Raw genomic sequence first — 12,425 nt, 5'->3', positions numbered from 1 at the left:
TCCTGATTCAGTTTTGGGAGGTTATGTGTTTCTAAGAATTTATCCCTTTTTTCTAGGTTGTCAATTTTTGTGGCATATAAATTTTCACAATATTCTTTCACAATACTTTGTATTTCTGTGGTTGTCAGTTGTTATTTCTCCTCTTTCATTTCCAATTTTGTTTATTTGATTCTTCGTCGTCGTCGTCTTCTTCTTCTTCTTTTTTGATGAGCTAAAGATTTATCAATTTTGTCGATTTTTTTTCAAAGAAACAGCTCCTGGTTTCATTGATGGGTTCTATTGTTTTTTTAGTTTCTATTTCATTTATTTCTGCCCTAATATTTATTATCCCTTCCTTCTACTGGTTTGGGGTTTTGTTCTTCTTTTTTTTTTTTTTTAGTTCCTTTAGGTGGAAAGTTAGGTTGTTTGAGGTTTTCTTGCTTCTTGAGATTGGCCTATATTGCTATATACTTCCCTCTTAGAATCACTTTCACTTCATCTCAAAGATTTTGGACTGTTGTGTTTTCATTTTCATTTGTCTCCATGTTTTTTTTTTTTTTTATTTGCTCTTTGATTTATTGTTTGAGCTCTTATTGTTTAGTAGCATGTTATTTAATCCCTATGTATTGGTACTCTTTCCAGATTTTTTTCTTGGAGTTGATTGCTAGTTTCATAGCACTGTGGTCACAAAAGATGCATGGAATGACTTCGATATTTTTAAATTTGTTGAGACTTGTTTTGTGGCCTAATACACGATCAATTCTGGGGAATGTTCCATTGTGCACTTAAAAAGAATGTGTATTCTGCTGTTTTAGGATGGAATGTTCTGAATATATCTGTTAAATCCTTCTGGTCCAATGAGTCATTCAAAGCCATGGTTTCCTTTTTAATTTTCTGTTCGGATGATCTGTCCACTGATGTAAGTGAGGTGTTAAAGTTCCCTACTATTGCATTACTATCAATTAGTTCCTTTATGTTTATTGTTAACTGCTAAATGTATTTGGGTGCTTCCATGCTGGGTGTATAAATATTTACAATTATTATAACATCTTGTTGGATTATGCCCTTTATGATTATATAGTGTCTTTCTTTGTCTCTTGTGACAATCTTTGTTTTAAAGTCTATTTTGTCTGATACAAATACTGCTATCCAGCTTTCTTTTCATATCCATTTACATGATAAATGCTGCTCCATGCCTTTACTTCAAGCTGCATGAGTATTAGGTCTGAAATGAGTTTCTTCTAGGCAGCATATAGATGGAACTTGTTTTTTTCATCTGTTCTGTCACCCTATGTCTTGATTATTTAGTCCATTGACATTCAAAGTAATTAGTGATAGGTATATACTCATTGTCATTATGTTATTTGTTTTATGGTTGTTTTGTAGTTATTCTCTGTTCCTTTCCTCGCTTGCTCTCTTCTCTCACAATTAGGGGACTTTCTTTAGTGATAACAATTGGATTCCTTTTCTGTATGTTTTGCATATCTATTACTGGTTTTTGATTTGTGGTTACCATTCAGTTTGTATGTAACATCTTCTTAATATAGCAGTATATATTAAGTTGATGGTTGCATAAGTTTGAACCCATTTTTTATTCCTCTCCTTCCAGCATTTTAGGTAAATGGTGTAACCATTTTATATTTTATTTTATAACTTCCTTAACTGATTTTTACAGATATATTTATTTTTACTGATTTAGTGCTTCTTACTTTTCTTACTCTTACTTACGGCCTTTCCTTTCCACTAAAAGAATCTTTCTTTAACATTTCTTATAGGGCTGGCTTAGTGGGCATGAACTGTTTTAACTTTGGTTTGTCTGGGAAACTCTTTATATCTCCCCCTATTTTGTATGATAATCTTGCTGGATAGAGTATTCTTGGCTGCTGATTTTTTTTTTTCTTCCTTTTAGCACTCAGAATATATTGTGCCACTCCCTTCTGGCCTGTAAAGTTTCTATTGAAAAATCAGCTGTTGGGGGCCCCTGTGTGGCTCAGTCGGTTGAGCATCCGACTTTGACTCAGGTCATGATCTCGCGGTGTGTGAGTTCGAGCCCTCGAGTCGGGCTCTGTGCTGACAGCTCGGAGCCTGGAGCCTGCTTTGGATTCTGTGTCTCCCTCTCTCTCTGCCCCTCCCCTGCTCACACTGTCTCTCTCTACCTCAAAAATAAATAACAGATTTAAAAAAAAAAAAAAAAAGAAAAATCAGCTGATATCCTTATGAGGTAGGGGAGGGGTTCCCTGGTGTGTAACTGTATTCTTTTCCTTGCTGCTCTTCAAATTCTCTTATTATCGCTACTTTTTGTCATTTTAATTACTATATGTCTTCGTGTGGGTCTCTGAGTTGATTTTGTTGGGGGATCGTTCTGCCTCCTAGGTCTGGTTTTGTTTCTATCCCCAGATTCAGGAAGTTTTTGGCTATTATTACTTCAAATACATTTTCTGCCCCTTTTCTTTCTCCTTTTTTTTTTTTTTAAATTTATTTATCTATTTTGAGAGGGAGAAAGCACACATGTGAGTGGGGGAGGAGCAGACAGAGAGAGAGAGACAGAGACAGAGACAGAGAATCCCAAGCAGGCTCCACACTATTAGTGTAGACCCCGATGAAAGGCTCAAGCTCACAAACCGTGAGATCATGACCTGAGCTGAAATCAAAAGTCAGACACTTAACTGACTGAACCACCCAGGCATTCCTCTTATCCTCTTGAGATCCCTATAAAATGGATGTTATAATGCGCTGGTGTCATGGAGTTCCCTTAGGTTATTCTCTTCTCTCTCTCTCTCTCTCTCTCTCTCTCTCTCTCTTTCTCTCACCTGTTCAGCCTGATTGCTTTCTATTACTCTGTCCTCTAGGTCATTGATCTATTCTTCTGCTTCCTCTAGTCTACCACTTATTCTATCTAGTGTTATATTTATTTTCATTTATTGAGTTCTACATCACTGATTGATTCTTTTTCATGTTTTCTATCTCTTTGTTAGAGGTCTTGTTGTCCTTCCACTCTTGTGTCAAATCCAGTGAGTATCTTTATGATCATTACTTTAAATTCTCTACCAGGAATATTACTTATCTCTGTTTCACTTAGGTCTCTTGCTGTGATTTTGCCCCATTCTTTTATTTGTGACATACTCCTCTGTCTCTGCATTTTGTCTCTCTCTGCCTGCATCTGTGTGTTAGGAAAGTCAGCTATATCTCTTACTCTTGAATGTAGTAGACTTATGAAGAAGAGGTCCAATAGTTCCCTGCAGTGCAGTGTCCTCTGTTCACTAGAATCTGGGGCTTCAGGGATTGTCTGCTATGTGTGTTCCTGCACCCTGTTGTTGTGTCTTGGCCACTTTTTTTCATGAGTCCTGTCATCTGCAGTAGGTTTCTTTGGCCAGTTGTGGGCTGTATTTGGTCCCTGTGGTATTAATGGACCAGTCTGGGGCTGACCTGGGCTTAAGTTAGACCAGGTATTTGCCAGAGATGCAATACCACCAAACTACAGGGCACTTTCCCTGTATTGTCTCTGGAGAAGCTTTCACTGGTGGGTGGAGCCTACAGTCAGACCAGCTGTCTGCCCCACCCCCTGCTGGGGCACAGTGAGACTGGTATGTTTGGTTATCTTTCCTTCTACTTGAGATGAGAATCACTTTGAAGTGGTGCCAACTTCTTTCAGGGCTGTTTGCATACTGCCAGACTTGTGGTACCACTTTGGATGGGATCCAGCCAAGGGTGTACTGGATGGGGGCATTGGAGGGGACAGAACTGCAAAGTGCTCAGGGGCAGGACATTCAGCATTAGTAAGGTTTGCATGCCTGTTCTCAGCAAGAGGGTACCAGCAGCCACGGGGCTGGTTTGAAAGTGGGGAGGGGATTGGGTGGGTTGCACAGTGTAAGCAAGTTAGGTAGTGTTAGCATCCTTCTGGTTCCTACAAGTGAATGTGTGTTTATGCTGGAGCATGGAGAAGGGAAATGGTACCTTCCAGCTCCTTTGTTCCTGGACAAGTCTCCCATTAATCTCTGTCCCCCCAGCACATCTTCTGAGATTAGTAAACAAATCTCCCTCTGGTATTCCCCAAGCATTTTTCAAACTCCTGCTTCTATTTGGTATCTCTATATCTCTGCTTTTAGTTGTGCTGTCCCTACAAGGGCAGGGACTCAGTTTTCTCTTGCCCTCCTTGCTCTCCCAGAGCCAAGCCTGATGATTTTTAAACTTCTAGGTTTTAAGTCTCACTGGTTGTTAGAACTCACAAAATTTGGCCCCTTTGTTTTTCAAAGCCAAATGTTAAGGGATTCATCTTCCCCATGTGGGCTCCCTGATGTAAGGGTTTCTTTTTCCTCTCAACACCCCCAGTGTACCTCCCTCCAGCAGACAGTCCCATTGTCTGTTTAGCTCCTGACTATGTCTCTGCCCTTCCTATCCTCTTCAGTGTGGTCTCTTCTCTACATTTAGTTGTGGAGTTTGTTCTGCCAGTCTTTTGGTCATTTTTTGGGTTATTTACACTTATGAGAGTGTTATCTAGTTGTATCTATAGGACAGGGGAGTTTAGTGTCTTCCTACTCTGCCATCTCCCCTGGATGGACTAATCTGGGTTGTTTAAACAACAATTCTGGAGGCTAGACATCAAAGATCAAGGTGTCATCAAGGTTAGTTTCTTCTGCAGGCATCTCTTCTTGGCTTGTATACATCCATTCTGTCTTCACATGGTCTTTCCTCTCAGTGAATCTGTGTGCTCATCTCCACTTCTTATAAGGACAAGGGTTGTATTAGATAAGGTCCATTGATGTGACCTCATTTTATATTAATTACTTCTTTAAAGGCCATATATCCAAATACAGTCACATTCTGAGATACTGGGGGTTAGGATGTCAACATATGAATTTTGGAAAGACAAAATTCAACCTGTAACAACTTAGTATTGCGTTACATCAAGAGGCACACAATGTCAAGCTCACTATATCTCTCCATGTAAGGATACAGATTTTGCTTTCTAATTAGTAAATCATCTCTGGGATGAAAACTTGAATATCTTGTGATTATCCTGTTCCTTATCATCCTTTCACCCATTCATTGTAACATCATCAATTAATGATTCTTCTCTAAATTATTATTTTAAGGATGCACAGTGGTGGTTTTCTAATTTCATCATTTCTCTGAATTTATTAGCTGTCATTCTTTTTTAAAGATAGACCATTAGTGATTTTGCACTCCAATTCAATGTTTATATAATACCAGAGTCTATAACTGCTTAAAAACTTTTAATCCTTTTCTCTGCCCTGAAGATTAAAAACAGACTCCCTTACACAGCCTCTATAGGACTTCAGCCTCTTCTATCCTTGTCATCATTTTACCTCATTTACGGGTTTACTTCTAATCCTCCTTCAGGACTCAGCTGTCACTTTCTCCTTGGCTTCCTCTACTAAAATCCTAAGAACTCTTCTAGAATTCTATACTTCCACTATCATAGCATGATTTGTACTATTTTGTAATTTATGGTTAGTTGTCTCCCTGACAGACATTAAGCCCTCTGAAGACAGGAATCATATCAGACTTTTCATTCTTATGTTTCCCATCATCTCTCATTGTCCCTGGCACAGGCTAGGCACACAATAATGATTAATTAAATAAATTAATAGGAGTTATGTACTATTATAAATCTATGTACTCTATAATTTACTACTGATTTATTGAATTTACAAGTGTAATTTAATTTTTTTTAATTTTTTAAAGTTTTATTTATTTAAGCAATCTCTATACCTAATGTGGGGCTCAAACCCATGACCCTGAGATCAAGAGTCATACGCTCTTCTGACTGAGCCAGCCAGGCATCCCATGGTAATTTTAATTAAAAGTGATTTTTTCACATAATTTGCTTACTGGGAGACTAACTCTTAAATAAGGTGAATTTTACTTTAAAAATCATAAATCAGAGCACGTGGGTAGCTCAGTTGGTTGAGTACCCAACTCTTGCTTTTGGCTCAGGTCATGATCACAGAGCCATGGGATTGAGCCCCATGTCGGGCTCCATGCTGAGCATGGAGAATGCTTAAGTTTCTCTCCCTCTCTCCCTCTACCCTTCTCCCCTACTGTGCTCTCTCTCTCTCAAAAAAAAAAAAAAAAATCATAGGTGTGCCTGGGTGGCTCAGGTGGTTAAGCAGCCAACTCTTGGTTTTGGCTCAGGTCATGATCTCACAGTTTGTGACTTTGAGGCCCACATCAGGTTCTGCGCTGAGCATACAGAGCCTGCTTAGGATTCTCTCCCTTTCCCTCTCTCTCTGCACCTCCCACATCTCTCTCTCTTTCAAAATAAATAAATGAATTTTTAAAAATCATAAATATTTACTTGCTATTAACTATATGTCAGGCCTTACCCTAAGCATGAATTGTTTCAAATTTAATGCACAGAAACCCTTTAGTGCAAGTACTATTTTCCCTATTGTACAGATGAGGAAATTTAAAGAATATCCCACCACTAATCAACAGAAGAGATGGGATCAGGTGTCTTTAATTTCATAATGACCTTGTAATTTTGAAATTGCTTTCTTATGAAGAATTCATTTTACTCATTACAGACAACTATAAATATATCATCCATGACTATTTCTTGAAATCCATGTCTTTGGTTCAGTAATGCTTGTACTTTCAAGAGTATAGACATGTATAATGCAAAGCATTTATAATATTATCAAATAACTCAGTAGGAATAGTCCACAGGTATATTGCACAAATATTGCACATATATTGCACAATAATGTAAAATGTTAAAATGAAATTTATCCTGAAAATTGTTTCAACTAACTAAGGTAGATCTGGCAGTAAGAAGAATTGTGAATTATACTTAATGTTGGTAGAATTTGAAATGGCTAAAGGAAAGGAATAACTTTTTTGGGAAAATCTTTGTAAAGACCATTTCTTTTTTTTTTTTTTAATATTTATTTACTTTTCAGAGAGAGAGAGAGAGAAAGAGAGAGAACACAAGTGGGGGGTAGGGCAGGGACAGAGAGAGACACAGAATCTAAAGCAAGCTCCAGGCTTTGAACTGTCAGAGTTGTGTCCAAACTCACAAACTGTGAGATCATAACCTGAGCTGAAGTCAGACACATACCCAACTGAGCCACCCAGGAACCCCATGTAAAAATCATTTCAAGAAAAAAAAAATACATATATATATATATGTGTGTGTGTGTGTGTGTGTGTGTGTGTGTATAACTGATTACAATGATACAATTTGAGTTAAATATATTGTAAAAAGTGATAGTTGCAGAATGAGAGATATAAAAGGTTAATTTCAAGGTAAGCATTATTACCGCAAAAAAAATGAGATGCCACAAGTACAGATGTGGTAAAGTTTGGGCTAGATGTGTGAACTGAATGACTCAAAGTATCAAATACCATCCTGACATTGTGGGTATAGACAATGACAAAATGATGACACCACAGTGTCATGAGGAAAATGAATTGCAAGAACACAGGGAGAAAAAAGTAAAGTCTTGTGTGTTTGTGTGAACTCAAATTTCTAGTTGAAAGTGCCCTAACAATTATAAGACATACTTAACTAGAAAAATAAAAAGAGAAAAAAAAATTAGGATGAAAAAAATCAAATAAGGAAAAGATACAACATGAAGTTTTCTCGTTAATGGGCAGTTATTGAAAATCAAGCATTATGTGTTTTATATAGAATTTAAATCCATCTTTTTCCAGAAAATTTATTATGCTAGTTATCAAGATATAGCAGGTAATTATCAAAAGGTGAAACATACTCAATACTTTTATTCTCCTAAATTGGTTTAAAAGGATTTCAACATAATAAACGCCATATATGAAAAACCCGCAATTACTATCACCCTCAGTGGGGAAAAACAGAGCTTTTCCTCTATGGTCAGGAACAAGACAGGGATGTACACTCTCACCACTGTTATTTAACATAATACTGGAAGTCCTAGCCACAGCAATCAGACAACACAAAGAAATAAAAGGTGTCCAAATTGGCAAGGAAGGAGCAAAACTTTTACTATTTGCAGATGACACGACACTCTATATAGAAAATGTGAAAGACTACACACACACACACACACACACACACACACGCACAAACCTACTAGAAGTGATAAATGAATTCAATGAAGTCATGAGATTCAAAATCAGCATACAGAAATCTGCTGCATTTCTATATACCAATAATGAAGCAGAAGAAAGAGAAATTAAGGAATCAATCCCATTTACAATTACACCAATTGTAAGATACCCACAAATAAACCAAAAAAGAGTAAAAGACCTGTGCTCTGAAAACTATAAAACACTGATGAAAGAAACTGAAGATGACACAAATAAATGGAAAAACATTTCATGCTCACGGACTAAGAAAACAAATATTGTTAAAATGTCTATACTACCCAAAGCAGTCTACACATTTAGTGCAATCCCTATCAAAATACCACCGGTATTTTTCACAGAGCCAGAACAAACAATCCTAAAATTTATATGAAACCACAAAAGACCCCAAATAGGGGCACCTGGGTTGGTTGGGCATCCAACTTCAGCTCAGGTCATGATCTTGCGGCCTGTGAGTTGAGCCCAGTATCTGGCTCTGTGCTGACAGCTCAGAGCCTGGAGCCTGCTTCAGATTTTGTGTCTCCCTCTCTCTCTGCTCTTCCCCCATTCATGCTCTGCCTCTCTCTGTCTCTCAAAAATGAATAAATGTTAAAAAGCAATTAAAAAAAAAAAGATCCTGAATAGCCAAAGCAATCTTGAAAAAGAAAAGCAAAGCTGGAAGCACCACAATTCTGGACTTCAACTTCTATTACAAAGTTGTAGTGATCAACACAGTACGGGTACTAGTACAAAAATAGACACAGAGATCAATGGAACAGAATAGAACACCCAGAAATCAACCCACAACTATATGCTCAATTAATCTTTGACAAAGCAGGAAAGAATATCCAATGGGAAAAAGTCAGTCTCTTCAACAAATGGTGTTGGGAAAACTGGACAGCAACATGCCAGAGAATGAAACTGGACCACATTCTTACCCTATACACAAAAATAAATTCAAAATAGATTAAAAACCTAATTGGAGGCATGAAATCATTAGAATCCTAGAAGAGAACACAAACAGTTACCTGTTCGACACTGGCCATCACAACTTCCTTCTAGATACGTCTCCTGAGGCAAGAGAAACAAAAGCAAAATTAACTATTGGAACTTCAAAAAAAACTTCTGCCCAGCAAAGGAAACAATCAACAAAACTATAAGGCAACCTATAGAATGGGAGAAGATATTTGCAAATGACATATCTGATAAAGAGTTTGCATCCACAATATATAAAGAACTTATAAAATTCAACACTCAAAAAATGAATTGTCAAAAATGGGCAAAAGACATGAATAGAAATTTTTCCAAAGAAGACATCCATATGGCTAACAGATGCATGAAAAAAAAATGCTCAACATTATTCATCATCAGGGATATGCAAATCAAAACCATGAGATATCACATCATACCCTTCAGGATGGCTAAAATTTAAAAAATGCAAGAAACAACAAGTGTTGGCCAGGATGTGGAAAAAAAGAAACCCTCTTACACTGTTGGTGGGATTGCAAACTGGCACAGCCACTCTGGAAAACAGTATGGAGGTTCCTCAAAAAGTTAAAAATAGAACTATCCTATGATCCAGCAATTTCACTACTAGGTATTTACCCAAAGAATACAAAAATACTGATTTGAAGGGACACATGAATGCCTACATTTGTACAGCGTTATCTACAATAGCTAAATTATGGAAACAGCTCAACTATGCATTGACTAATGATGGATAAATAAAAGGTGGTATACATATAAAACAGAATATTAGCCATAAAAAGAAGAATGAAATCTTGCCATCTGTGATGACATGGACAAACTGGAGGGTATTATGCTAAGTGAAGTACGTCAGTCAGAGAAAGACAAATACCATATGATTTCATTCATATGTAAAATTTAAGAAACAAAACAAGTGAGCAAAGGGGAGAAAAAGAGAGAGACAAACCAAGAAACAGACTCTTAATTATAGAGAATAAACTGATGGTTACCAGAGGGGAGGTGGGTGGCAGGATGGGTTAAATAGGTGATGGAGATTAGGGTGTGCAATTGTTGTGATGAACACGGGGTATTGTATGGAAGCATTGAATCACTATATTGTAAACCTGAAACTAATATTACACAGTATGTTAACTAACTGGAATTTAAATAGAACTTTTTTTAAAAGGCACATATAGGAATGGAATCATCATTAATTCCACCAGTTATGAGGATTCAGGACCTGTGTGTCAGAATTTATCAATGTGAAAAAAAAAATTTCTCACTATGAAGAGCACAGAGCACTAGGGGGTACATGACCCTCCTGAAATTATGTACAATCCATAACATGCATATGCAGGTTTTTCTAAAGCATTCCATGGCTTCTTAAAAATCAGATTCTCAAAAGAGGTTCATGACCATCCCCTCTACCTCACCAAATTATGAATTATTATTTTGAGAAAAGAAGTATTTACTTACAAACTGGTAATATTTGTCTTAGTTTCTTGTTACCAAAGAAGAAAGATCTACTTAGTTTTATGACTTGGTATCTTGTATTTTCCATTTCATATTTATGTGTGGAGGTAAGATTAGTTTATACAAGTTTCCATTACCAACTAGGCGTGGTTTACATTTTAAGATATCAAGTTAAGAAAGGATCCAGGTTTGCAAACCCTATTTTTAATCTCTGTTGCTGTTTATTATTTTGTTTTGCTTCTTATTCACTTCAAATTTGGAAGGATTTCTCTTTCCTTGAATTGCTTCATGGTTTTATTTTGGTAAATATAAAGCAAAAAGAAATAAAAATAAAATGTTGACAATCTTTCCTCCTATTTAATGAAGAAATTTGAGGCTTCTATAAAACATTTTCACTGAGCCTATTTCAAAGCTAACAAGCAATTAACAAGATTTTGGCAGCTATATTAGTCTGGAGCCTATGGAGAAACAGAACTGGTACAATATATGTAAGTATACAGAAAGAGATTCATTATAGGGATTGGTTTATTCACTTTTAGAAGCTGAGAAGTCCTGCTCCGAGCTAGAGGTCCAGGAAAGCTGGTGCTCTACTTCAAAAGCCCAAGACCCAAGTCTGAAAGCCTGAAAACAGGCTCAAAGGCAAGAGAAGATGGATGTCCCAGGTCAAGCAGGAGTGAATTTGCCCTTCTTCTACCTTTTTTTCTATTCAGGCCCTTCAAGAATTATGTAATATCTATCCACATCGGATGAAGGCAATCTTCTTTACTCAGTCTACCAATTCAAATGCTAAACTCTTCCAAAACACTCTCAGAGACACACTCAAAAATGTTTACCAGCTCTCTGGGCATCCCTTAGCCCAGTCAAATTGATACATAAAATTAAGCATCACAGCAGCCTTACATAAATATTTATTTTAACTTAAAAGGTGAATTAGGGGCGCCTGGTGGCTCAGTTGGTTAAGCATCCAAGTTTGGCTCAGGTCATGATTTTGCAGTTCTTGAGTTTGAGCCCCACATGGGGCTCTGTGCTGACAGCTCAGAGCCTGGAGTCTGGATTGGATTCTGTGTCTCCCTCTCTCTCTGCCCCTCCCCCACTCACAACTCTGTCTCTCTCAAAAATAAACATTAAAAAATTTTTAATAAAAAAATAAATAAAATAATACCCATTTTACTGTATCTTATGATTTTATAGGTTAGGAATTTGGGCCAGGCTTGCTGAGTGATCAGATTTTATCATTTCTTTCTCATTTACTAGTTGGAATACTTTTATAAAAAAACACTCTCTCTCATCTTTTAATTACCTAGCAGAACCCTTCTGAGTAAAGGCAATATAAAAACTTGATTCTTTTCCTATACTTGTCAATTTTCATAATAATGAATTATCTTTTCCTTTCATTCTCCAAAGATAACCAGTTTAAAAAGAAAATCAAAAAAGAGCTGATGGATTTAAACATATTTGATGGCTTTCAAATAAATTCTTTAGGAGTACTCATGAGAACAACACCCATAGAGTTCCTGCACGATGTTAATAGTTTATCTGTGCCTATATATGTGTGTATATATATATACATATATATATATACACACATATATATACATATATGTACGTATATTTATACATATGTGTGTGTGTATATATGTATATATGTGTGTATACATATATACGTATATATGTATATATACGTATATATGTATACACACATATATACATATATACACACATATGTATAAATATACGTACATATATGTATATATATACATACATATATATGTATATATATACACATATATGTATACATATATATATATATATATATATACACACACACACACATTTGTAGGCTCTGTGCTTGGAAGAACCCAATGTGCAGAGCCTGATGCAGGGCTCAATCACAAACTGTGAGATCATTACCTGAGCCAAAACCAGGAGTCAGACATTTA

At 36.5% G+C, this 12,425-nt stretch overlaps 1 long non-coding RNA gene across 1 annotated transcript in view; it reads right to left on the bottom strand.

Moving 5' to 3' along the window:
* LOC106988521 (uncharacterized) overlaps positions 1-12,425 on the bottom strand; it is a 188,719-nt gene that overhangs the window by 171,203 nt on the left and 5,091 nt on the right. The window contains exon 2 of the long non-coding RNA XR_003420697.2: positions 9,075-9,117. This is a non-coding gene — a long non-coding RNA (uncharacterized LOC106988521). The remainder of the gene's footprint in view (positions 1-9,074; positions 9,118-12,425) is intronic.

The sequence above is a fragment of the Acinonyx jubatus genome, chromosome B1 (assembly GCF_027475565.1).
Source record: "Acinonyx jubatus isolate Ajub_Pintada_27869175 chromosome B1, VMU_Ajub_asm_v1.0, whole genome shotgun sequence".
NCBI lineage: Eukaryota > Metazoa > Chordata > Mammalia > Carnivora > Felidae > Acinonyx > Acinonyx jubatus.
The sequence above is the reverse complement of the archived record's forward strand: the minus strand, read 5'-3'. Positions and strand labels throughout refer to the sequence as shown.